Raw genomic sequence first — 24,907 nt, 5'->3', positions numbered from 1 at the left:
GCAGGTAATTATCAATGCTCTCTGTTTTGGGAGAAATAGAGCATTTCTAGAAATGTGTATAACAGGTGGACTTACATTATACTGAGCAAAGAGAAAAGCTTTCTGGGGTGGCTATTACCTTATAAAGATTAATTTATCTTCTAGTAATTATTTAGCATATTCCATACCAACTTCTGTAGGGAACAGATATACCTCTAGGAAACTACATTTCAGGATAATCAGATGCTATATTCAAAACCAAAAGCAATTTCTATTTTCATTTCATTATTAATTCTACACAGTTATAAATTATTTTGGTGTAGGACTAAAAGGATCCTTTATCAAAATTTAATGCCAATATTCCTGTAGCTTCTGTATGATAGGTAATCTCTACAGGTATTGGATTACTTTGTAGTAATTGAGAGTGTTTCTCATGTTATAGAATAAGAGATTGTTTAGCTTGGTGTAGTCTTTGAGGTGACCTGATCCAACACCTTCATTTTGCAAGTAACGCAACTGAAGCCCAGGGAGATAAAGTTACTTGCCTAAGTCCTCTGATGGAATTTGGGGAGGTTCAGGAATAGAGTTCAGGTATTCTGATTTTTGGATCATAATGCATGTAATGTTGATAAAAAAAGTTTGCTCCAAGTTACTGTCCTTTGATTAATTTTAGAGAGAGTTGATTATAAATATTGTAAGTTCATGTGGTGGTTTAACTTATAGGCAAGAGATAAATCTTAGAGACTGAAAACTTTAATAGCTGTGGGGCAAAAGGATCATTATGCTATTGACCAACAATTCATACATTTCCCAGCCATCCCTAGACATATTATATACTTTTGTTTATGCTATCTTTCACATTTTATAATTAAACAATTATTTCTGTGATTACTCAATTAACATATCTTTTCTATGCTCTTAGAAGGCACAGTAATGAGTGCAGTGCTTGACATGTGGTAAGCACTGAATAGGTTTTTGTAGAACACATATTTAAAAAAATTTTTCTTAACCAAGTAGAATGATCGTGGTTCACCCATATGGTGTGAAGAATGTCCTAGTTAATTGATCTCTTGTTGGCAAATTGTCAACAGAACATATCACTTTTTTATGGAGTCTGAAAGAAATATATTAATTATCTTGATAATATATTTTACTAACAGATTATACAATGAATATAACATTAAATTATAGCTTTAATGATAATAAAATATAAACTGACATATTATTATATTAAAATTATTTAATTTAAGAAAAATAGTTGAGTGTGCAATCACTCATGAAATGAAGATCTATTCAAGTGGAATGAATAGAATTACTAAGAAAAGACTTCAGAGGGCCGGGCGTGGTGGCTCACGCCTGTAATCCCAGCACTTTGGGAGGCCGAGGCGGGTGGATCACGAGGTCAAGAGATCAAGACCATCCTGGTGAACATGGTGAAACCCTGTCTATACTAAAAATACAAAAAATTAGCTGGGCATGGTGGCACATGCCTGTAATCCCAGCTACTCGGGAGGTTGAGGCAGGAGAATTGCCTGAACCCAGGAGGCGGAGGTTGCGGGGAGCCGAGATTGCGCCATTGCACTCCAGCCTGGGTAACTAGAGTGAAACTCCGTCTCAAAAAAAAAAAAAAAGAAAGAAAAGACTTCAGAATTATGTGAATGACTAATGCTTAAGATATGGCAAACTAGAAATGCAACAGTGCCTCTAATTTACTATCTTGATATTAAGAAAAAATATCTGTTAGGTTAGGATAGCCTCATTGCCTCATTTTTAATGCTGCATCACTGAGACATACAAGAAATAAAGTTTTAAGGAGAGTAATAGAAGTCCCCAATACTTATTTTGCCAATTTTATTTTTTTGGCATTCTAGAGCTAAAAGAATATGAGGAAAGGGAAGTCCTACATATGACTCAATAACCGCATTTATGGTTCTGATGTATAGATATTATGAGAGCCCCAAAAGATCTTCATTCTGCTTTCTTTGTTGTTTCACTTGCTGCATTCTCCAAGAAATTACCATGGACCATTTAAGAATATGATGCTCTCTGGCCTCCAAAATTAGGGCTACATATAGCAAAACTTGAAATAATAAGAAAGCTTTATGACTAAGTAGAAATTATCCATGTATACCTGTGATTGGAAAAGAATCACAAATTATTAGGGTTTCTGAGGAGGTCATCAACAAATATCATCCCTCTTTCTCAAATTATTATTAAATGAAGTGAGCAATAAGGCAAAAGAGTAAATATGTGAGCCAAAGTATAATCCTTACCATTGCCAGAAGCCAAAAAGCATACTGTGGCTTTAGGTCCATTAGTAGAATTGACTTGCTACCTGAATCCCAGAATTGGAAAGATTTCACACATTTGGAAAACGCTGGACATGGGGCACTTCTCCTCTCATCATACTCTGGCACAACTTCTAGCATGAAAAGACAAAGGAGGGCTAATGTCAGAAATACATTAATTGCCAGAAACCTGTACACACAAAGAAAATTAGAGGAAAGTTTGCCCCAATTATACTTCACAAAAATATTTTTAGTGGCAAGATACTAAGGTTGGATTGCATAAAGAAAATGTGGTACATATACACCATGGGAAGCTACATAGCCATTAGAAAGAATAAAATCATGTCCTTTGCGGCCACATAGATGGAGCTAGAGGGCATAATCCTAAGCAAATTAATGCAGGAACAGAAACCCAAGTACTACATTTCTCACTTAAAAGCAAGAGCTAAACATTGAACACACATGAACATAAACATGGGAAATATAGACACTGGGAACAACTAGCGGGGTGTGGGTTGAAAAACTACCTATTGGACACTAAGCTCACTACCTGGGTGCAATATACCCATGTAACAAACCTGGGCAAACCCATATCTATAAAAGGTGAAATTTTAAAACAAAGATACTGAAGTTTCTATCCCTTAGAAAGTAGGAACAAAATTGGGTCTCACATCATCTCCTTTCAAGAATAGAAAGATCTCTGTTGAAAGTAAGCCGTAAGAACAATTTATGGCAGGACATTTATTCTGATGTGGACAAGACTAGGTATGTTTCTATGAAAGAACACTGAATAACTGAAAATCAATAGAAAATCACAAGAAAAGAAACCTAATATACTTTTTAGCATGAGAAATGTATTTAAAATATGGTCATCTAATTTTTAGAGTTACTACTTTATCATAAAGAAATAAGTGTTTATTGTAACAATATTTAGAAAGTAGGAAATAGCAGGAGGCTGAGGCAGGAGAACTGCCTGAACCCAGGAGGTGGAGGTTGCGGTGAGCCGAGATCGTGCCATTGTACTCCAGCCTGGGTAACAAGAGCGAAACTCTGTCTCAAAAAAAAAAAAAAAAAAAAAAGAAAAGAAAGTAGGAAATAGATGAAGGTGATATGTCTTTCTTATTCATAATTTTTGGAATCAATTTTTCTTCACACGTTCATTGTTTCTCTACAAGATTTTGTATGTATTTTCACACTAGGTCATACCAACAATGCAGTCTTAAAATAAATTCACACACATCTCAGTCTGGTTATGAAATTCCCTAGGAAAACTTAAATGAAGAGATTTTCATGAAGGGATTCCAAAATAGAATTGTGGTTAGAGAGCAGGAACAAATGAGTTGTTGGGCATCCAATGCCAGCAACTGCAGGAAGTTATAGGGCCCAAGAGGAAAAAGAAGAACATGATATTTCTAGAAGCTCAGTAGAAACTGATGTGACTAAGGAAGGACAGCTTCATGGCAACTGTGCCTTTAAAGAGACACAGCTTCTGCTGGAGAACCTGCCCTATAGCAGAGAGGAATTAGGAAAGAAATACACTGATCTCTCCCACTTTGTACCCTTTGATCTCCTGCCAGTGACCCTCATAGACCGACGTCAACTGAAAGCCCAGAAGGCAGAGAAACCATAGGATGCAGCCTGAAGTAGTCAGTCTGCAAGAAAACTGGTCAGGGAAGGGCATGGAAGGTACTGGATCAGGAAGGTGGGGAACAAAAGGAGAACAATTGTGCACAACTAATTAAAAATTATATGGCTGTGTAATAGTTCAATATAACCAGACAATCTATTACAACCACTACCTGTTGATTAACTGTTTAGATTGTGTCCAACCATTTTGCTTATAAACGACATTTTCAATGCATAGCTTTCTTCATTTCTACAATTTTCTTAGAGTACATTCTTAGAAGTTGAATTATTACATTAAAACGTACAAATATTCTTAGGCTGCTTAAAACTTGCTGACAATGTTTTTAAACTGTACATATTAGCCTTTCACCAGCAGTGCACAAGTGTGTTTATTTTACTGAACATTTTTGAACACTGAATATTCTCATAAAATTTTTATTTGGTGAGAATTTGTCCACAAAAACAAGTCTACATATTATTTAAAAGAAAGCTTTAAAGATGCATATCTCTAATTGTGTGACAAATCTTTTTCCACATGCTTTCCTAACCAAATTTTTTCAGCATTGTGAGGTAATAGTATGCTGTTGCTATTGCTGCTGCTACTGGGCCAGCATTATTTATTTAATAATTCTTTCTCTCCAAATACTGATTTGGGTTGCTTCCTTTATCATTTGATGCATTATTGCATACAATGATGTATGTTTTCTGAGCTATCTGATTTATTTAATATCTCAGTCAAATTTTGTGCAATGTAGCAGAAACAGCAGCTGTGTCTTGCTAAGCCATTCTGTGAAATATTTTAACAATGAAATGCAACAAAAGATAGGGTCCAGGCAGGCACCCTAAACATATTAGGAGACTTGCCACCTCCTTTTTAAGTTTTCAGCAATTGTTAATCAACTTTAATGATAACAACAACACAATGAAATGACAGCAACAGTCAACATCATGTGCCAGGTATTATGAGAAGCTACTGCATCACCTCAGACCACAGCCACAGTGCGTCTCTTCTAATTCAGGAGTGAATCTGGGGGAGGATTAAGTATTTTACTTCACTAAATTTATTTATTCTATTTTCTAAATACTTAAATTTCTCCACTTCCTTCTACTCTCATTGCCACTGCACTATTGAAGCCACCATCTCTTTTGCTAGATTAATGCAGAGTTTTCTGTTCTCATCTGGTTTGATCTTTCAGTAGTCTGCTGTTTAACTTATCTGTTGAACTTATTTTTTTAATTTCAATGACTATTTTTATTTCCAGAATCTCCCCTTGGTTCTTTTTCAAATACATGAGGTTTTTTTTCCCTCATAAAATCCTTATTCTTGATGGATTCTCTTGCTTCCTTGATCTTTCTAAATATTTTAAACTCACTTATTTTAAACAGTCTTTTGAATCTCTTTGATCTCTATTGCCTTAATATGAATGATCTCATTCTGGCTTTTGCTGCTGTGCTTGTCTCCAGTGGGAGATTTTCCCCCAAAGACCTGGACATTCCTTGGATTTTGCAAGTCCCTGTATTGCAATTTCGATGTTACCAGGACTCTATTAGGTCACCAGATTGCGGCTATGTTTAATACTAACTTCTTGTTCAAGGTTTCTGAACCCATATGGATATCGTGAAGTTGGGTTGCACCCTTATGCAAGATAAGGCTTGGATCCTGTTTTGCTGAGAATGATTTTTTTCTACCCGTGGCCCAGGCAGGGTGTCTGTCTCTAACTCAGAGGTTGTAGCTTTTGTAGTCTCCATGTGTATACAGTTTCAAAATCAGTTGAATAAGTACCTTAGGAGAGCAATTGCTGGATTGTGTGATAAGACTATTCATCCTTGTAAAAATTTTATCTATTCATCTAGGTGAATAATTGGGTTGTTTACACACTTTGGTTATTGTGAATAAAGGCACTAGGAACATACCCAGAGGTTGAACTGTTGGATCACATGACAATTCTATTTTAAATTTTTTGAAGAACTTCCACATTGTTTTTCATAGTGGCTGCACCATTTTGTGTTTCTGCCAACTGTGCAGAAAGGTTCCAGTTTCTCTCCATCCTTACCAATTTCCTGGGAATTTATTTCATAACAACCATCCTAACGGGTATGAGGTTATATCTCATTAAGGTTTCACTTGGCATTTCCCTAATGACTGGTAATGTTAAATATCTTTTCATGCACATATTGGTAAATTGGTCATGTGTAGGTCTTCTTTGGAGAAATATCTCCATTTTCAAGTCTTTTACTCATTTAAAAATATTCTTTTGTTTTTTGTTGTTGAGTTGTAGAAAATCTTTGTGTATTCTAGATACTAATCCTTTATCAAATATATGTTTTTCAAATATATTCTCCTATTCCTTGGATTGTATTTTGCTTTTGTATAAATATTTGTATCCCCCAGAGTTCATATATTTAGATCCTAACTCCCAAGGTGACAGTATTAAGAGGCAAGGCCTTTGAGAGATAATCTTTGTAAGATCTTACAAATCTGAAGGACCCCCATGAATGGGATTTGTGCCCTTATATAAGAGACCACAGAGAACTATCTAGCCCTTTCCATCCTGTGAGAACATAGCAAGAAGTCATCATCTATGAAGAGGAGGATCTTCAACAGACCCAAATTTGCTGGACTTCCCAGTCTTGGGCTTCCCAGCCTTCAGAACTGTAAGAAATAAATTTTTGTTTTATATAAGATACCTATTTTCAGGTATTTTGTTATGGCAGCCTATACAGACTATGACATTTTTTTTCACTCTGCAATTTAGTTCTTTTAACCCAGAAAAAATTTTAAATTTGTGAAGTCCAATTTTTATCAATTTTTTTCCTTTCATGGCTCATGCTTTTAGTGTTCAATCTAAAAACTCATCACCAAACCCAAGGTTATTTAGATTTTCTCCTGTTTTTTTCAAGAAGTGTTCCAATTTTGCATTTTACATTTACATTTATGGTCCATTTTTAGTTAATTTTTGTAAAAAGTATAAGGCCTGTATCTGAGTTTATTGTTCACATATGGATGTTCAAATGTTCCAGCCATTTGTTGAAAAAGATTATTCTTTCTCCATTCATCTTTTTCTATCTTTGTCAAAAATTAATTTACTATATTTGTGTGGGTCTGTTTAGGGTCTCTCTGTTTTTTCCATTGATCTATGTGTCTATTCTTTAGGCTATACCATGTTTTGATCATCATAGTTTTTTAGTAAATCTTGAGATAGTGAACTGTGAACATTACAATTTTTTATTTCCTTCAGTATTATATTAGCTATTCTAGGTCTTTTGCTTTTCCATATAAACTTTTGAATCAATTTGTTAGTATTTACAAAACAGATTGATGGAATTTTTATTGAGATTGCATTTAATTTATGTATAAAATTGGGAAGAATTGACATCTTAGCAATATTAAGTTTACCAATTCATGAACACAGACTATCTCTTTGTTTGGTCTTTATGCAAAGATGGAGAAATACTTGCCTAGCTCTAAGTTTTTCTTTTCCAGAAAGCTCAGTTTCAGGTCCTTTACCAGGCCTGGGCCTTATGGCCTAAAGTCTAATTCACACACTGTATTATAATCCACGTCTCTAAGGTATGTATAATGTCCTGCTCACTTCCTGAACCACAGCTTCTTTCAGCAGACTAGATTTCCTTGATTTGATTTAAGGTACTTTAGAGACTTTCCCTATGAGCTTTTAAAATGCTGATCTTTCTTTCTGGGATCTCTGCTCTTTTCTCTATACTTATCTCTAAATCTGAGTTTAGACACCATAATTTCAGTGAGGCTGCATCTGACTTCCTGACTAGGTCGACGTTTCCTACTTTTGCACTCCCTCCATTCTAGTGCTTACAAACCAGGCAGTAGACAAAGAAGTAATTTCAAATAAATACAAATCCTTTACTTTGTTTACTAGTGCACTTTGAAAAGGCACACAAAATCACCAATAATCCTTAAGATATTTTTAAAAATTCCTTTTCCATCCTCTGTCAACACAAACCCTGTTTTTTTTTTTTTTTTTTTTTTTTTTTTCATAGCTTCTTTTCACAGAACCATGAAAAAACTGCTTTGAGTCCCAGGGACTATCAGTTCTATAATCAATACCTTCTGTTCCTAGTTTTCAATATGTAATGAGCTTACCTACCATTCCTTAATCCTTTCCTATTTCTTCCCCTGCCAATTTTCTGAATTCCCATCAAAAAGCCAAAAAAAAAAAAAAAAAAAAAAGTTTACAAAGAATCATTGTCTTTGAAGGGTTAGAGAGGAGAACCTGTGTGGTTACACCCACACTCTGCTTTTCAACTCACGGCTCTATCTGCTTACTTCATTTCCTGTCTCCCGTACCCAGGAAAATTATCTGCAACAAAGCAAGCGTTCAACAAATGAATAAATGTCTGTCTGTCTTTATATATAACACTTAAATGTAAGCATTTTTTTCAAATATATATTTCTTGGTTGAAGCTCTTGTTCTGGATATTTTAGTTTTTACACATTTAAACATACTTAGATTTTTCTATTAAAAATTTTAACAAAAATTAAGGTTATGTGTGGTGGTTCATGCCTGTAATCCAGCACTTTGTGAGACTACAGTGGGTGGATTGCATGAACCTGGGAGTTTGAGACCAGCTTGGCCAACATGGTGAAACCCCATCTCTCCAAAAAATACAAAAATTTGCTGATAATCCTGGCACGTCCCTGCTGTCCCAGCTACTCAGGAGGCTGAAGGGAGAGGATCACTTGAGCCCAGGATAGCTTGAGGCTGTTGCAAACTGTGATTGCATCACTGTACTCCAGCCTGGATGACAGAGCAAGACCCGATCTCAAAATAAATAAATCTATAAACAAACAAACACATAAACAAATAAAATAAAAATAGTTCATGATGTTTTGTATGCTTTCCCCTACCTCCACTATTATTATATCTTGGACATCTTATTACATCAATAAAAATAAATTGCAGAATTATTTTAATGACATCTGAACAATTCTTATTTTTTATAAAATAGGTAAGGTTATTTGTAATTTTTTACTAGTAATTATACACTGTGCTATTATTTTATCATTAATATGTAATTATATGTAATTTTTTACTCTTAATTATAAATGATGCAATTTTGAATGACATTTTATATGCATCTTTGTACTTGTTTAAGAATTTCCTGAAGATAAATTCCTAGAAATTAAAATGTTCTGCCAAAGCATATGCACAATTTAAATTATTATGCATTTTCCAAACTGTCCTCCAAAAACTTATGTAAGTTTGTTCTCTCACTGATAGTGTAAACTTACATAAATTTTTTGGAGGACAGTCTGGAATATGACTTTCCTTTTCTTTGCACTCTTAACAACTGAAGGTAACCTCCAAAATTTCGTCTTTGTCAATCTGATAAGGTGAAAAAGCTATCTCATTGTTAATTTTACTTGCATTTCTTTGTGTGATTGGGAAGGTAGTATTTTTAATGCACTTGTTAACTCTCTGTAATTTTTTTCTTAATGAACTTTAATTTCTCTTTGTTCACCTTTTCACTAATTTTTAAGAACCTTAAAAAAATCATACACATTAACTTCTTTTTCCTATATGGCAATGATATAAACATTTTCTCATGTTCATTTTCCTTTAAATGTATTTTTTTTCCTTAAAATAGTAAGTGAGAAAACTCAAGTAGACACATGGAGAGGCCGTGTGTAGGTATTGTGACCCACAGACCTAGCTGAAGTCCCAGCCCATAGCCATCATCAACTGCAAGTCATTCAAGTAGAAAGCCTTCAGATAACTCCAACCCCTAGCCATTGCATTATCCTTAGGCACTATGTCTTCCTAGCTGAGACTTCAAACATAATGTAATAGAAAGAAGTTGTTCCTATAGTATCCTACCTGAATTCCTGACTCAGAAGATGTGAACATTAAAAAAATGATTGTTTTACAACACTAAGTTAGAGGTGTCCTGTTACACATCAATGATTAATGGAACAGCAGTTTTTAAAATGTTTTCATCCCTGTCCAAATTTCAATGGTCATCATCTGCTACCATTCCTTCTAAGGAACATATCAGTCTGACATACACATTTCCAAACTATTCCATTTTCAAAGAAACTAGTCTCACTCAAATACTCTTCACATAAGAGTACAGCTCATTTTTCTGGGCCTTGAACAGGTGAAAAAGTTAAGGAGAGAGTCACTTCTCTCAAACTGACTTAATTTTATTATTTACCTGAGTATTTGAAATAGGGATAATGAGAACCCAAATTGATTGGCTGTGGAATAGAAGAAAGAAACATGGAGAAGAAAATTTTACTTATGAATAACAGAAGTTTGAAAAATTCTACAGTTGTCACTTTGTTGTGTTCTAGATGTTTAAATTTTTCTTTGATTCCAAAGCATACGTATAATTAAAATGCTTATAGTCACTATCTTAGGAAGCTTTCATTTTCTTGTTACAAACCGTTCTTGACTTTACTCAGATGGTAAGCTTCAGTCGTTCAGAACTGATGTTACTTATTGTTCTCCCTCTGGAATGCGAACTCCACTGCTCAAATTTGAGCACTAGAGTTTGAAAATATTCTTGAGTTTCCAGGGTGCAATTTATGATTTTATCTCTAGTGATTTACTTTAGACCCCACTGACACTTAGAACTGACTCTCCCACTGTATTTTAATGTGTACATTTTTGTTCCCTTACTGGATTGAACACAAACAGAATGAGCAGCACTCATAATCACATGCAGTGGCATAGGATGAGAAATTTATCCTTATCCCATGACCTTTTAAGTTGCATATAATTTGTGTAATTTTACCAAAATGATCAGTTCTAAGATGCATTTTAGCCTCTACTCAGAATAGATGAGAAATTAACATTTATTATGTTCTATGTTCCAGGTTCTCTCAGAAATCATCACTGATCTAAAAAGGGGATGACTGAAACATATACCTATTTGAAGATTCCTGGAACCCAGTTAGACCAGAAGAAGCTCAAATGGTAAGATATCCATGACAGTGACATGGATGGGCCATGCTGTAACCAAATTAACTATTCCAAGAAAGGAGGCTAATTTACCTTCCATTGCTTTATAGAATTAGTTTTAATCCCAATATCTAAATATTTTAAAAATGTTTACTGCCATTTAATTTTTTAAATTAAATATACTACTATATAAATACCAATTGGATAATTTTTGAAGCACTGAGAGTTATAAAATGAAAGATGCTGTAGTAATACAAAGAATTATTATCTCCTTGAAAAATAAAACATGCAGGATATATATTCATAAAATTTTCTGATGACAGACAATGATCATCTGTCCTTCACAGGAATAAGATAAAAAATGAATCTTATACAAATAAATAGACAGTTTATAAAGTGAGTAAAATGAAATACCTTAGAACGTGAATAAGTTCTTAGAATAAAAAGAATGTACTAACATTAAATAGCAAGGAAAATTATATTTCAGGGAATATAAAAATAAGCACAGGTTATAGCGAGGTGAAATTAGGATATGTATAATGTGAAATAAAAAGAATAATGTAAGTTGAGTTAGATTTTCTGAGCAGCTACCTGAACTTTTCATGTGACAATTCCTTTCCATTCTGCAGTGAAATGACACAGCAGGAGGTATGACTTTTCTGTTTTCTTAGCATTTTTGCCATTTAGAAATGGAATATGTGAGAGAAGTTATTCTATTTAAAACAAAAAATGGAATTTTAAACATGGTATTATGAAGCTAGATTTGAAATATTAATAACCTGATTTGCATTCTACCTCTCTGGAAAAAAAATGTAAGCAACAGAATTTCCATGCAGCTCTAGGGGTTTAAAATTAGCTTTAGAATGCTACTAGGGCAGGGCACATTATTACAAAATATTTGAAGATTGTACACACCAAGGTGGAAAGGAGAACAATATCTGATCTAAAAGAGAATAATAAAAAGAAATAGGAGGAAATTGAGCAAAGGAAACTTTATCCTACTATCCAAAAAATTACACAACAGTGACAGTGGAACTGAGCCGCAAGGAAGTGCTAAAAGCTTGATGACATGAACCAGTCTACATCTCTCTCTCTCTCTCTCTCTCTCTTTTGAGACAACCTCCCTCTGTCACTCAGGCTGGAATGCAGTGGTGCGATCTTGGCTTACTGCAACCTTGCCTCCCGGGTTCAAGCTATTCTTGTGCCTCAGTCTTCCAAGTAGCTGGGATTACAGGCATGCGCCACCACACCCAGCTAATTTCTGTATTTTTAGTAGAGATGTGGTTTCACCATGTTGGTCAGGCTGGTCTTGATCTCCTGGCCTCAAGTGATCCACCCGCCTTGGCCTCCCAAAGTGCTGGGATTATAGGCAAGAGCCACTGCACCCTGCCTCAGTCCACATCTCACTGAAAAATCCCATTTAATATTATTCAAAATATACTGCTTAGGATTGGTGGGAGAGGCAACATATAGCCAGCATTATTTTTCTCTCATTTGTGGCAACCCTAGTTGATCAGGTTCATATATATTGTGTGCTTATTACTGCTGCATCTGGAAATTATGAATGTGCGTAGAACATAGGAAAAAGCAAAGGAGAATCAATCATTTAAAAATTTTAGAGCTGGCTGGGTGTGGTGGTTCGTGCCTGTAATCCCAGCACTTTGAGAGGCCGAGGGGAGTGGATCAGGAGGTCAAGAGATCTAGACCATCCTGGCCAACATGGTGAGACCCTGTCTCTACTAAAAATACAAAAATTAGCTGGACATCTTGGCACATGACTGTAGTTCCAGCTACCCAGGAAGCTGAGGAGGAGAATTGCTTGAACCCAGGAGATGGAGGTTGCAGAGAGCTGAGATCACCCCACTGAGATAGAGAGTGAGACTCTGTCTCAAAAAATAATTGTAGAGCTGAGATGATAGGGTCTTCTAAATATGCAATCATGTAGTCTACAAATAGAGACAATTTGACTTCCTCCTTTCCTAATTGAATACCCTTTATTTCTTTTTCTTGCCTGATTGCTCTGAATAGAACTTCCAGTACTACATTGAATAGGAGTGGTGAGAGAGGGCATCCTTGTCTAGCACCAGATTTCAAAGGGAATGCTTTCAGTTTTTGCCCATTCAGTATGATATTGGCTGTGAGTTTGTTGTAAATAGTTTTTATTATTTGGAGACACGTTCTGTCGATACCTAGTTTATTGAGAGTTTTTAGCATAAAGCGTTGTTGAATTTTGATAAAGGCCTTCTCTGCATCTATTGAGATAATCATGTGGTTTTTGTTTTTGGTTCTGTTTATGTGGTGAATTAACGTTTATAGACTTGTGAATGTTGAACCAGCCTTATGTCCCCAAGATGAAGCCTACTTGATCATGATGGATAAGCTTTTTGATGTGCTGTTGCAATTGGTTTGCCAGTATTTTATTGAAGATTTTTGCATCTAGGTTCATCATGGATATTGGCCTGAAGTTTTCTTTTCTTGTTGAGTCTCTGCCGGGTTTTAGTATCAGGATGATGTTGGTCTCATCAAAAGATTTGGGGAGGATTCCCTCTTTTTGTATTGTTTGAAATAGTTTCAGAAGGAATGGTACCAGCTCCTCTTTGTATGTCTGTTAGAATTTGACTGTGAACCCATCTGGACCTGGGATTTTTTTGGTTGGTAAGCTGTTAATCACTGGCTCAACTTCAGCCCTTGTTATTGGTTTATTCAGGGTTTCAACTTCTTCCTGCTTTAGGCTTGGGAGGATATAAGTGTCCAGGCATTTATCCATTTCTTCCAGGTTTACTGGTTTATGTGCGTAGAGTTGTTTGTAGTAATCTCTGGTGGTGATTTGTATTTCTGTGGAAACTGTGGTGATATCTCCTTTATTGTTTTTATTGTATTTATTTGATTATTCTCCCTTTTCTTCAATAAGCAACTTCAGCAAAATCTCAGGATACAAAATCAATGTGCAAAAATCACAAGCATTCCTATATACCAATAACAGACTTAAAGAGAGCCAAATCAAGAACAAACTGCCATTCACAATTGCTACAAAGAGAATAAAATACCTAGGAATACAACTAACAAAGGATGTAAAGGACCTCTTCAAGGAGAACTACAAACCACTGCTCAATGAAATAAGAGAGGATACAAACAGATGGAAAAGCATTCCATGCTAATGGTTAGAAAGAATCAATATCGTGAAAACGGCCGTACTTCCCAAAGTAATTTACAGATTCAATGCTATCCCCATCAAGCTACCAATGACCTTCTTCACAGAACTGGAAAAAAACCACCTTAAACTTCATATGGAACCAAAAGAGAGACTGCATAGCCAAGTCAATTCTAAGCAAAAAGAACAAAGCTGTAGGCCTCCCACTCATTTATTTTTGCTTATTTACTTTTAGTTTTGTTTATTTTTAGTTGTTTGTGCTTTTGTTGTCATAGTGAAAAAAATCCTTGCCAAGACCAATGTCAAGAAGCTTTTTTCCTATACAGATGCTCCTTGACATATAATGGGGCTATGTACCAATAAACCCATCTAGATAAAGATAGATAGATAATTAGATAAGACATTATAGAAAGTGGTTTGCATGATTATGAGTGCCAAAAAGTCCTAAAACGTGCTGTCTGGAAGCTGAAGAACCAGAAAAACTGTTAGTATAATTACTCTGAGTCTAAAGGCCTGACAACCAGGATATCTAATGATATAATGATACCTAATTTTAGTCAAAGGTGTAAGGTGTGAGAATGAGGGTAGGGGAATTGGGTGAGCCTTGCTGCTAGTCTTGCACTCTGAAGGCCTTAAATCTGGGGTTTTCATGTCCAACAGGAGAAGAAAATGGGCATATCAGCTCCAGAAGAGAAAGCAAATTCACTCTTCCTCTACCTTTTGTTTTATCCGGGCCTTCAATGGCTTGGATAATGCCTGTCCACATTGGTGAGGGTGAATCATCTTTACCCAGTCTTCCGATTCAAATGATAATATATTCTGAAAACACCCTAGCAAACACACCCAGGAAAAAAAACGTTTTACCTGTGTCTTGTGCATCCCTGAACCCAGTCAAGTTAACACATAAAATTAATTATCGTAATCTGCCCTCTTTTTCCATCCCTTCACTTTCAGCCTAAGTGTGTTCTTAAAAGTAAAATTAGGCTTCTGTAGACAGCATACTGTTCACACTTTTAAAAAACTCGATTTAGCCATCTTTGTCTTCTGAGTAGAGAATTTAAATCATCTACACTTCAAGTAATTATTGATAAGTATGGACTTCCTTTTGCCATTTTGTTGTTTTCTGTTTCGTAGTTCTGTTTATCCTTTCTTCCTTCTTTCTGTCTTCCTTTGTGATTTCTTGATTATTTTTAGTAGTAAAATTTGGGTAATTTCTCTTTCTATTTTTATTAGTTTTTTAAACATGTCACCACCCTAATTTTTTTTTTTTTTTTTTTTTTGGAGCTGGAGTCCTGCTCTGTTGCCCAGGCTGAAGTGCAGTGGCAAGATCTTGGCTCACTGCAACCTCTGCCTCCCAGGTTCAAGTGATTCTTGTGCCTTAACCTTCTAAATAGCTGGCACTAAAGGCATGTGCCACCATGTTCTCCTAATTTTTGTATTTTTTGCATGTTGGCCAGGCTGGTGTTGAACTCCTGAACTCAAGTGATCCACTCACCTCAGCCTCCCAAAATACTGGTATTTCAGGCGTGAGCCACTATGCCTGGCCCTAATTGTCTTTTCCTTTTATACTTCTTATTAGATTCATTTAATTATTAAATAAATATTTAAGGCAGAGGCAAGGTTAATATGTTTGAGTAACCATGGAAGGCCATTGTGGCTAGAATAGAGTGAGCAAAGCAAAGAGTGATTGCATATGACATATGAGAGAATGGCAGGCCTTAGATCATGTTTAGATCTAGTCAATAGTAGGGATTTTTATTTTATTTTATTATGTATGTTACAGTTAAGGTGATTAACTGTCTCAGTTAGCTTGGTACCAGTAATGTTTCTGGAACATGGAACTTTCATGTTAATCTAGGAAAGTGCCTGGCACAGTGAGACAAGTTGGTCACCTTAGTAACTGGAAACCATCTGATGGGTTTAATCACGATACATAACAGGATTTGGTTTAATATTTATGAAGGTCATAATGGCAGAGAACTGACTAGAAATTTGAGAATAAGATAGGGATACTTGTTAGGTAACTGTTGTGGTAGTCTTAGTGAACAACAAGGGTAGTCTTTGCTAGAGTTTTTGTGATGGTTCATAGTGACCTGTGGTCAGATTTAGATAAATACCTTGAAGAAAGTAGCAGTAGACTTGTTGAGAGATTATACATCAAGAGTGATGAAAGAAGAAGAGTAACAAAAGAATAACTTGATAAATTGTGAATATTTTCACTGAGATGGGGAAAGCTGGTGTAAAAGCAAGGCTGAAGAAGAAAATCAAGAGTTTAGGTACAGATATGTATGCTTGAGAGCCTAATTTGTATTCAAGTGGCGATATTTAATTGGCATGGACATACGAGTGCAGAGTTCAGAATATTTGAGGAGACAGAATTCTGAGAGTAATCGGTACTTAGAGAAATATTTAAAGCCTAGTGCATGAGTATGGTCAGAGTGTGACAAGAGATGTGGCAAGTGAGGTATTATACATTAAACATGAATGGGATATTAAGGAACAGGATGCAGATAAGATGAGGATACCCTTCAAGCCTAAAAAGAGTCAGTCAATAAGCTAGGAGGAAAAAACATGAAAATATGGAATCATAGAAACTAACAGAAGAAAATATTTCAAACCAGGGTTATGAAGACTGTCAAATGCTGTTGCAATATCTAGTTAAGGTAACCACAAAGAGTTAATTTTAGGATTTAGCAAGATAGAATTTATTCATAAGTTTGACAAGAGTGGTTTCAGTAGAGGAGAGGGAATAAAATCCTGATTACAATGATTAGAAAAAGGGAAAGAAGTGGAGGAGAGCTACCATGCCTTGACTATTTGGGATTTTGCTATAAAACAGAAATGAGGTAGTAGTTTGAATTAGGATGTTAAAAACAACAGTGTTTCAAAGTTGGAAGATATTACTGCATTTTTGCATGCTAATGAGCAAAAGTCAGTTGAGAGAAAAAAACTGATAGTGCAGAAGAATGCAAAATCTTTCAGTATGCAAAAATAGATTGGGATTCAGTACACAAGTGGAAGGGTTGGCAATAGATAGAAGCCTGACATTTTACCCATTTTAGTATTAAGTAAGAACTTGGGAACAGATGTAGGTTGGTTGAGTACAAGAAATAGATTTGCACCAAAAGAAATGGAAGAGCAGAGTCACATATAAAAATTATCAAGAGTTGATTTACCTTATGGTGGCAAGTGCCTGAGTGATGGAAGCACTGAGGCAAATTGAAAGCCCATGCTGTCTGGAAGGAGAACACCTGCTACTTGGTTCTACACAGGTATTTATCCGCTGATCTTCTATTTCAAGAGATATTTGAGATGTTGGTTTTAATGGAAAATCTCCCGATTTTTAAATGTTGCCTCAAATTAAGTAAAACAAAGCAATCGACAGCAGTAACAATGAAAAAGTACCATATAGGACAAGCAATTACTTTTGACATCTAAATAAAAACTAGGAACCATAAGTTGAGATCTTCTGATATAGAGGCTTAAAATCTGGTCTCACACCTATGAGGGAAGTCAGCATTTGTTCATTGCTTGTATTTCTACTACATATTAATCCATACTCTTATTTCCAACCTAAGAGAATAAATTTGATTTCCTAGGAAGTCACTAGTTACCTGGAGACTTACCTGAGCAGTCCGAGAGGGATATGTGTAGAAACCATGTATAATGCACATAACCTGGAGATTTCTTTTATTCCTAACTGCGTAAATGGAAAAAAATAAACAGAAACCTAGAAAGAATTAAGTGATGCAGGAAAAAGGGAGCAGACTCCTGAGAATCAGAGAAAATAATGTCCAGGAGAATTACAACCTGGAGCCCAGAGAATTTTTATTGATCTGCTGATATCTTCAATAAGTATTAGTAATAATAAAATGATAGTAGCAGTAGTAGTAGCAAAATTTACTGAATCCTCTGTATAGGTCAGGCGCTGTTAACTCATTTGAAACTCACACCAAACATGTAAGGTAATTAGTATTATTATCTGCATTTTAGAGACATAAACTGAGGCACAAAGAGTATCTCTAGGATGCAAAATGTCCAATATAAAATGATCTAGCAAACATTTTTACATTGCTTTAATTTACCATAAAACATTTCAGCATAGAAAATGCTGTGTGTATGTGAATTTTTTATTTATATATACTCTCAGAGTGGTTAAAATGTGGTGTTGGGAGAAACAGTTATCAGAACTTATGTATAGCCTTTTTTTTTTTTTTTTTTTTTTTTTTTTTGAGATGGAGTTTCGCTCTTGTTACCCAGGCTGGAGTGCAATGTGCGATCTTGGCTCACTGCAACCTGCGCCTCCCAGATACAGGCAATTCTCCTGCCTCAGCTTCCTGAGTAGCTGAGGTTACAGGCACATGCCACCATGCCCAGCAAATTTTTTTTTTTTGTATTTTTAGTAGAGACGGGGTTTCACCATGTTAACCAGGATGGTCTTGATCTCTTGACCTCATGATCCACCCTCCTCGGCCTCCCAAAGTGCTGGGATTACAGGCTTGAGCCACCACTCCCGGCAGTAAAGTCTTTTTTAGAATTTTTATTTTGAGACAGGGTCTTGCTGTGTTGCCCAAGCTGGAGTGTAGTGGTGCTCGTCTCACTACAACCTCCGCTTCCCAGGCTCAAGTCATCCTCCCACTTCTGCTTCTCAAGTAGCTGGGACTTCAGACACACACCAGCAAGGTGGCTAAGTTTTGTATTTTTGTAAAGACAAAATTTTGCCATGTTGCCCAAGCTGGTCATGAACTGCTGGACTCAAGGGATCCCCCTATCTTGGCCTTCCAAAATGCTGGGATAACAGGCATGAGCCACTGTGCCCTGCCACATTTAAAGTCTTTAAAGACTCTAAAGGCAGAAGCTTTTAGACTGCCTTTTAAAGACTCTAAAAGCAAGTCAGCTCTCTTTGTCTCTGGTTAGAACTGGTATAAAGGATGTGAGAAATTATTTTCATTGATGAAATTAATTATGTTTAAAATTTTTGAATTGACTAGAGGTATTAATCAAGCATCAGTGCATTTGCATAAACAAGGTTTAAAATCAAGAAACTCATTCCCCTTGGACTAGTATTCAGAGGCCTAGATTCATTCCAGCCCTGAGATGAATCACAAAACCGAGGATTTTGTTGCCTGATTCTGATTAAAACCTGGCTGGATCCAACCACTAGAAAATTGTTAGAACTGTCTCAAGTGGATCTTCTTGCAAGGTACCATAGAGTTCTTACAATTATGGGGGCTGGGACTTCATCATTCTTCATGTGAACAGACCATATGACTATTCTAGCACCATTTGCTGCAATACAGTCAGAAGAGGCAGGGTTGAGACTGATCCCTACCTTCACTGGAACATTAAATCTGTTGCTGGGTAGTGAGGTACAACCTGTCGTTATTTTCTGCTTTTAAGTACTTTAGGCTGCTGCTATCTGCATCTGAAGAGTCTAGTAATTATTGGCTTAATTCATAGCAAATATATACACTTATTAAAACAGATACATAATTTTACAATATTTTTCAGGGAAAGTTATTTTAAATGAAAACCAATAAGGTTGCATAAAAATGTTTTTTTTAATATTAATGAAAGGTGAAATTAGAAATAAAGGTATAATAATAACTGGTTTGATAATAAACCTAATAATAATAGCCACAATTTATTATATCCTGGGTATTGGTGAATGTGCAGACCTTTTTAGATATATGATTCTGCTTCACATTCACTTTGCGGTGATAGGAAATTTTTAAAATCTGTTTTCAGATGAGGAAACTGAGTATCAGAAACATTATGTAACTTTCTTGAGGAAGTTTTGCTATATAAAATGGTAGAGAAAGACTCAAAATAAAAATTTTCTCCCTTTAAAATTGATGCTTTTAAGAATTATATTGTATTGTTTTGAATGCTTTGCATAGTAGTCTCTATTTACTCATTTATTTAAAAAAATTAGTGAGTGTCTACTCCTAGTTCTCCGGTTTTATTAAAACTTGTAGTAGAAATACAACAAATAAATAAGACAAACACAATTCATACTCATATGAACCTTTATTGTGACTTTAAAATAGTAATTATACAAATAACTGCAACAGTACAATTCTGGTGCTAAGAAAAGTGGCACAGAATGAATGCAGAAAGCTCTGAGAACATATACCAAGGAGCCCTCACCCGAGTGACACAGGGTACAGAGTTGTTGAACAAAAGTCCCTGGGGGAGAGACTAAAAATTAGGTGTCCTGATGTCCTTCAAGAAATATAGATGCAGCAGATCTGGGAGGCTCCTGTCGTATTATTACAGAGAATGCTTAACACAACATAAGCACTTTACAATTAAACACATAAATTAGTGGGTGAAATTATTCACATCCACAGTGAATTCCTCACACCAGAAAAAAAGGCAGAATCCTCTTATGTAGCACCTTATCAAGTGTTTGTTCACAGATTATTAAATTCATACAGAGAGAGAACCAAAAAGTTCGAGGATTCCACAGCATTAGCTGCATAAGCATAAACTAAAAGTTTTAATAAAACAAATCTCACCTATCATAAAAAAGTACTATCACTTGTCCAGTGATTTTATTTTCATTTTAGCCATAGGAAATTGAAATACTGAATCCTTTGTTTCAATTCCAGATATGCTTTACGTGTATTGAATAATTCATTCTAACCCAAAGAGATATATACTATTACTTATGCCTTTTCACTGTTGGGGAACCTGATCATAGCATGTAAAATAACTTGCCAAAGCTTGCATGTTTAGTAACTGGAATTCAAACCCCAGGATTCAAACACAAGCACTCTGACTGTAGAGTCCTGTTTTTAATACCAAGTTAGACTTCATAAGCTCTCATGTTAAGTGCTAGTATATTTAGAAAATATCTGTGTGTGTGTTTGTTTATATATATATATATATATATATATATATATATATATTTCTAAGAGTTGATATACCTATGAAATATATACATATATATATGTTTTAATTTCTAAATTCTCCTTCCACAGAAAATAGAAAATAACAGAAGAAAAACCTGAGAAATTCATAAAAAGACTCTGCTGAATGCTCTGGGAACAGAATGCCTTATTGGTAAATTCCCTTGAACTTTTCTGGCATAGATAGTTTGTATGCCATATCCAAACCTTCATAGCCTGTGGTGTAGGTGGGGCAAACCCCCACCTTATTTAGTAAAACAAACAGAGCCCTGAAACTCAAACTGAAAATTATGGCACAAAATATCATAGACATAGACAGTTTTCCCTAGATTGCAAACAGGCAAATATTACTGTATTAATCAATGTATCAAGTTATTATCATTTTGTTGGCAGTTAATGTTGTAAGTATTTGGGATACATGAGTGGATAAAGGGAGGATCGTTGCACTTATGGAGTTTATCTACCAATAAAGAGAATGAAACACATAGAAAATCCAGTAAATAATTAAATCATGTTGTATAATAGAAAGTTGATAAATTTTATGGAAGCGAATAGAAAAAAAAGGAGCAAAATAATGGAGGTTGAAGTACTAGATGGGACAGGAAAGATGGGATTTGAAGATGGTTATAACTTCAAATAAGTGGTCACAGAAGATCTCATTGCGAATGTGACATTTGAGCAGAATTGACCAATGTGAGAGTCTGCTCTACAGTTGTTTTGGGGAAGTCCATTCTAGGCAGAGGAAACAGCTTGTGCTGGAAGTTACCTGACTTAGTTGAAAAACGGCAGGGAAGCTGGTGTGTCTAATGTGGAGTGTGTAGAAGGAAATGTAGGGCCAGGCGCTGTGGCTCACGCCTGTAATCCCTGCACTTTGGGAGGCCGAGGCGGGTGGATCACGAGGACAAGAGATCGAGACCATCCTGGTCAATATGGTGAAACCCCGTCTCTACTAAAAATACAAAAAATTAGCTGGGCATGGTGGCGTGTGCCTGTAACCCAGCTACTCAGGAGGCTGAGGCAGGAGAATTGCCTGAACCCAGGAGGTGGAGGTTGTGGTGAGCTGAGATTGTGCCATTGCACTCCAGCCTGGGTAACAAGAGCTAAACTCCGACTAAAAAAAAAAAAAAAAAAAAAGGAAATGTAGTAGAAGATGAGGTCAGAATGTGTGGAAATATCGGTCCTCAGAGGAAATGTAGAGCCACACTGGGTTTTAAGCAGAGTAGTCCTGTTATTTGAGATATATTCTAAAAGGATCCCTCTGGCTATTCTACTTGAGAATATACTGTAAGGTGGAAGAGAGATCAGATAAGAGCCAGACAAGTAATTTGGGCCAGGCAGGAGAGTAATGTAATGAATATAGGTCAGATTCCGGCTCAATTTTAAGGATAGATCTAACAGGATGTTGATGCATTGGATGTAGGCTGAGAGAAAAAGAATGAGGTCAAGAATGTCTGTAAGTTTTTTGCATGAACATCTGGAAGAGGAAGATAGTTGGTGGCAGCAAATCAGGAATGCTGAGGGGGCAGAATCAGGAGACTAGTTTAAAATATGCCGAATCTGAGAAGTGTCTTAAGCACTGAAGTAGGTGTGTCAAATAGGCAATTCTGAGTGTAGGTGAGATTCTTGGCTAGGGATAGAAACTTGGAATTCATCTGCATAAAAATGGTGTTTAGTGCCCTGAGCATGGAAGAGATCCCCAAGAGTGAGCATGGAGAGAGAAGAAGCCCACCACGGACTGAGCCCTGGGACCTTCGAACATGAAGTGATGGAGTACAGGACAAACCAGCAGAGAAGAATAAGAAATGAAACCAGTGAGGTGATATTTAACATTGCACAGTTAAATAAGCTGTGATTCCTGCCTGTTATCTTCACAGGTGGTGTTCTTTATTGTAATAGCTGTGGAAGTGGGCACACCATTTGTAGTTGTGGGTACCCTTCTTTCTTGTCATGACTGTTGGAAGTCACAGCAGAGCGTGAATACTGCTCTGAGCTTTAGGAAACTTGTATTCACTTGCTCTTAATTTATAAGACAGTTACCAAGTCTGTCTGAGTCTGTCTCTGCAGCAAGTCTTCTTCCCTTCCCTTTACATCTTTTTCTCTCTCACTGAACACTATTCAGATTATGCCTCTCTTGCTTTACAGTGGCCACAGCTACTAGTTTTGCACAGTGACATTTCCCAAGATGACATTTCTCAGTACTTTGGTATGTAAGATGTTACTAGGCCTGAATAAGTGTGCTGTCTGCATGTTCAACACCTCATAGGGGGTGTTGAACAATGAGAACACATGGACACAGGGAGGGGAGCATCACACACTGAGGTCTATTGGGGGGGAGACTAGGGGAGGGACAGCAGGGGGTAGGGAGTTGGGAAGGGATAACATGGGAGAAATGCCAGATATAGGTGATGGGGATGGAGGCAGCAAACCACATTGTCATGTACATACCTATGCAACAATCCTGCCTGTTCTTTACATGTACCCCAGAACCTAAAATGCAATTATATATATACATTTCACAGCACACTTATTATATACATATTATATACACTTATATACATTTATACACATAAATATATATTATATATAATATATGTATATATATTATATATAATATATGTATATATATTATATATATATGTATAAAATAAGTGTGCTGTGAAGCATTTGATCCTCTTTGACACCTGGTTCTCTTACTCATCCTTCAAGGTCAAGTTCAAAAGTCACTTCCTCTGAGCATTATTCCCTGATCCTGCTCCTCAGAAACAGGAAGGAACATCTTTTCTTCTGCACTTCCCTAACTCTTCATGTCCTCCAATTTATGGGTGCTTGTAACTGTTATCTTGTATCAGCGTAATTCTCTCTTACACTCTTAAGTTTTTTGATGCCAACGTCTACATAACTCCACAAAATAAAGCACTAATTTTACCTCAGTATAAATAACACAGTTATTTGAAAGCTAGAAATGAAAATGTAATAGTCATCTAATCCTATCCTGTTGTTATTTTTCTTTCCAGAGCAAACCCAATTCTGAAAGAAGGTATAAATGTCAATTAGATCTATGTGAATGCTTTTGAAAATTATTATCAAAGACTAGATCAGGCATTCAAAATCCTACGCAATACTCCTATTGATTGATTCTAATTGACTTTTAAAACCTGCTATGATATATAATGAATATATGTTTTCCAATACACAAAGCTAATGATTTAGAACAGATTTTCCTTCCTTAGAAATTTTCCGGTGAAACATAAAAATTAAGCTTTATGGAGATATAAAGCAATAAGTATAAAAGTATTATAAATGAGGGATCTGAGGTATTACCTACCATTAGTTTTCTATTAGCAAGGGTGTACGATAGTTTCATTTGTTTCAGGAAGATGTATTATATAAGAAAATGAAATCCCAGACCAGAAGGGAATGTACATTGATTTATTTGAAAATGATTTATGATTTAGGCTCTGGTGGGAAATCATTTTTTTATTTTACATCTCACTTGAAAACATTCACCTAATTTGGTCTAAAAAGATTCCTTTTCTCCTAAAAAAAAAGTCTGCTATTAAATAAAAACATCTGCAAAAATTCTATATTTCCTGATTGTTTTGGAGTTCAGTTTAAATAAAATAATGTAGACCTTGAATTCCTCTGTAATTATATTAAGAACATAGATCAATTATAGCTTAGTGATATACTTGAAAATAGCCTAAGTGATAGAGAGATGACTCAGGGTCAAGTTGGCTGTTCTAAAGTAGTTTGCTGAAAATTCTGATTTATCTGTAGGACTTATATGAGGAAGGATTTCACTGTATAGATTTTAATTGTCTAACCACTTCTGTTTTATTAAGAATGATCTAAACTTCATTGCTTATAGCATACTTAATATTACATCATTATTACTGAGAAAATATTGATATTTTGTGCATCTGATAGTAGAGAGAAGATAATTCAAACTTACAAATTTTCTTGAAAGTTTTAGGAAGCATAATATAATTTATTTCCATAAAAGAATATCAC

At 35.6% G+C, this 24,907-nt stretch overlaps 1 long non-coding RNA gene across 1 annotated transcript in view; it reads left to right on the top strand.

The window, feature by feature from the left end:
- LOC118152694 (uncharacterized) overlaps window positions 1-24,907 on the top strand; it is a 44,493-nt gene that overhangs the window by 11,742 nt on the left and 7,844 nt on the right. The window contains exon 3 of the long non-coding RNA XR_004741426.3: window positions 10,747-10,846. This is a non-coding gene — a long non-coding RNA (uncharacterized LOC118152694). The remainder of the gene's footprint in view (window positions 1-10,746; window positions 10,847-24,907) is intronic.

Source organism: Callithrix jacchus, chromosome 4, assembly GCF_049354715.1.
Source record: "Callithrix jacchus isolate 240 chromosome 4, calJac240_pri, whole genome shotgun sequence".
Lineage (NCBI taxonomy): Eukaryota > Metazoa > Chordata > Mammalia > Primates > Cebidae > Callithrix > Callithrix jacchus.
The sequence above is the reverse complement of the archived record's forward strand: the minus strand, read 5'-3'. Positions and strand labels throughout refer to the sequence as shown.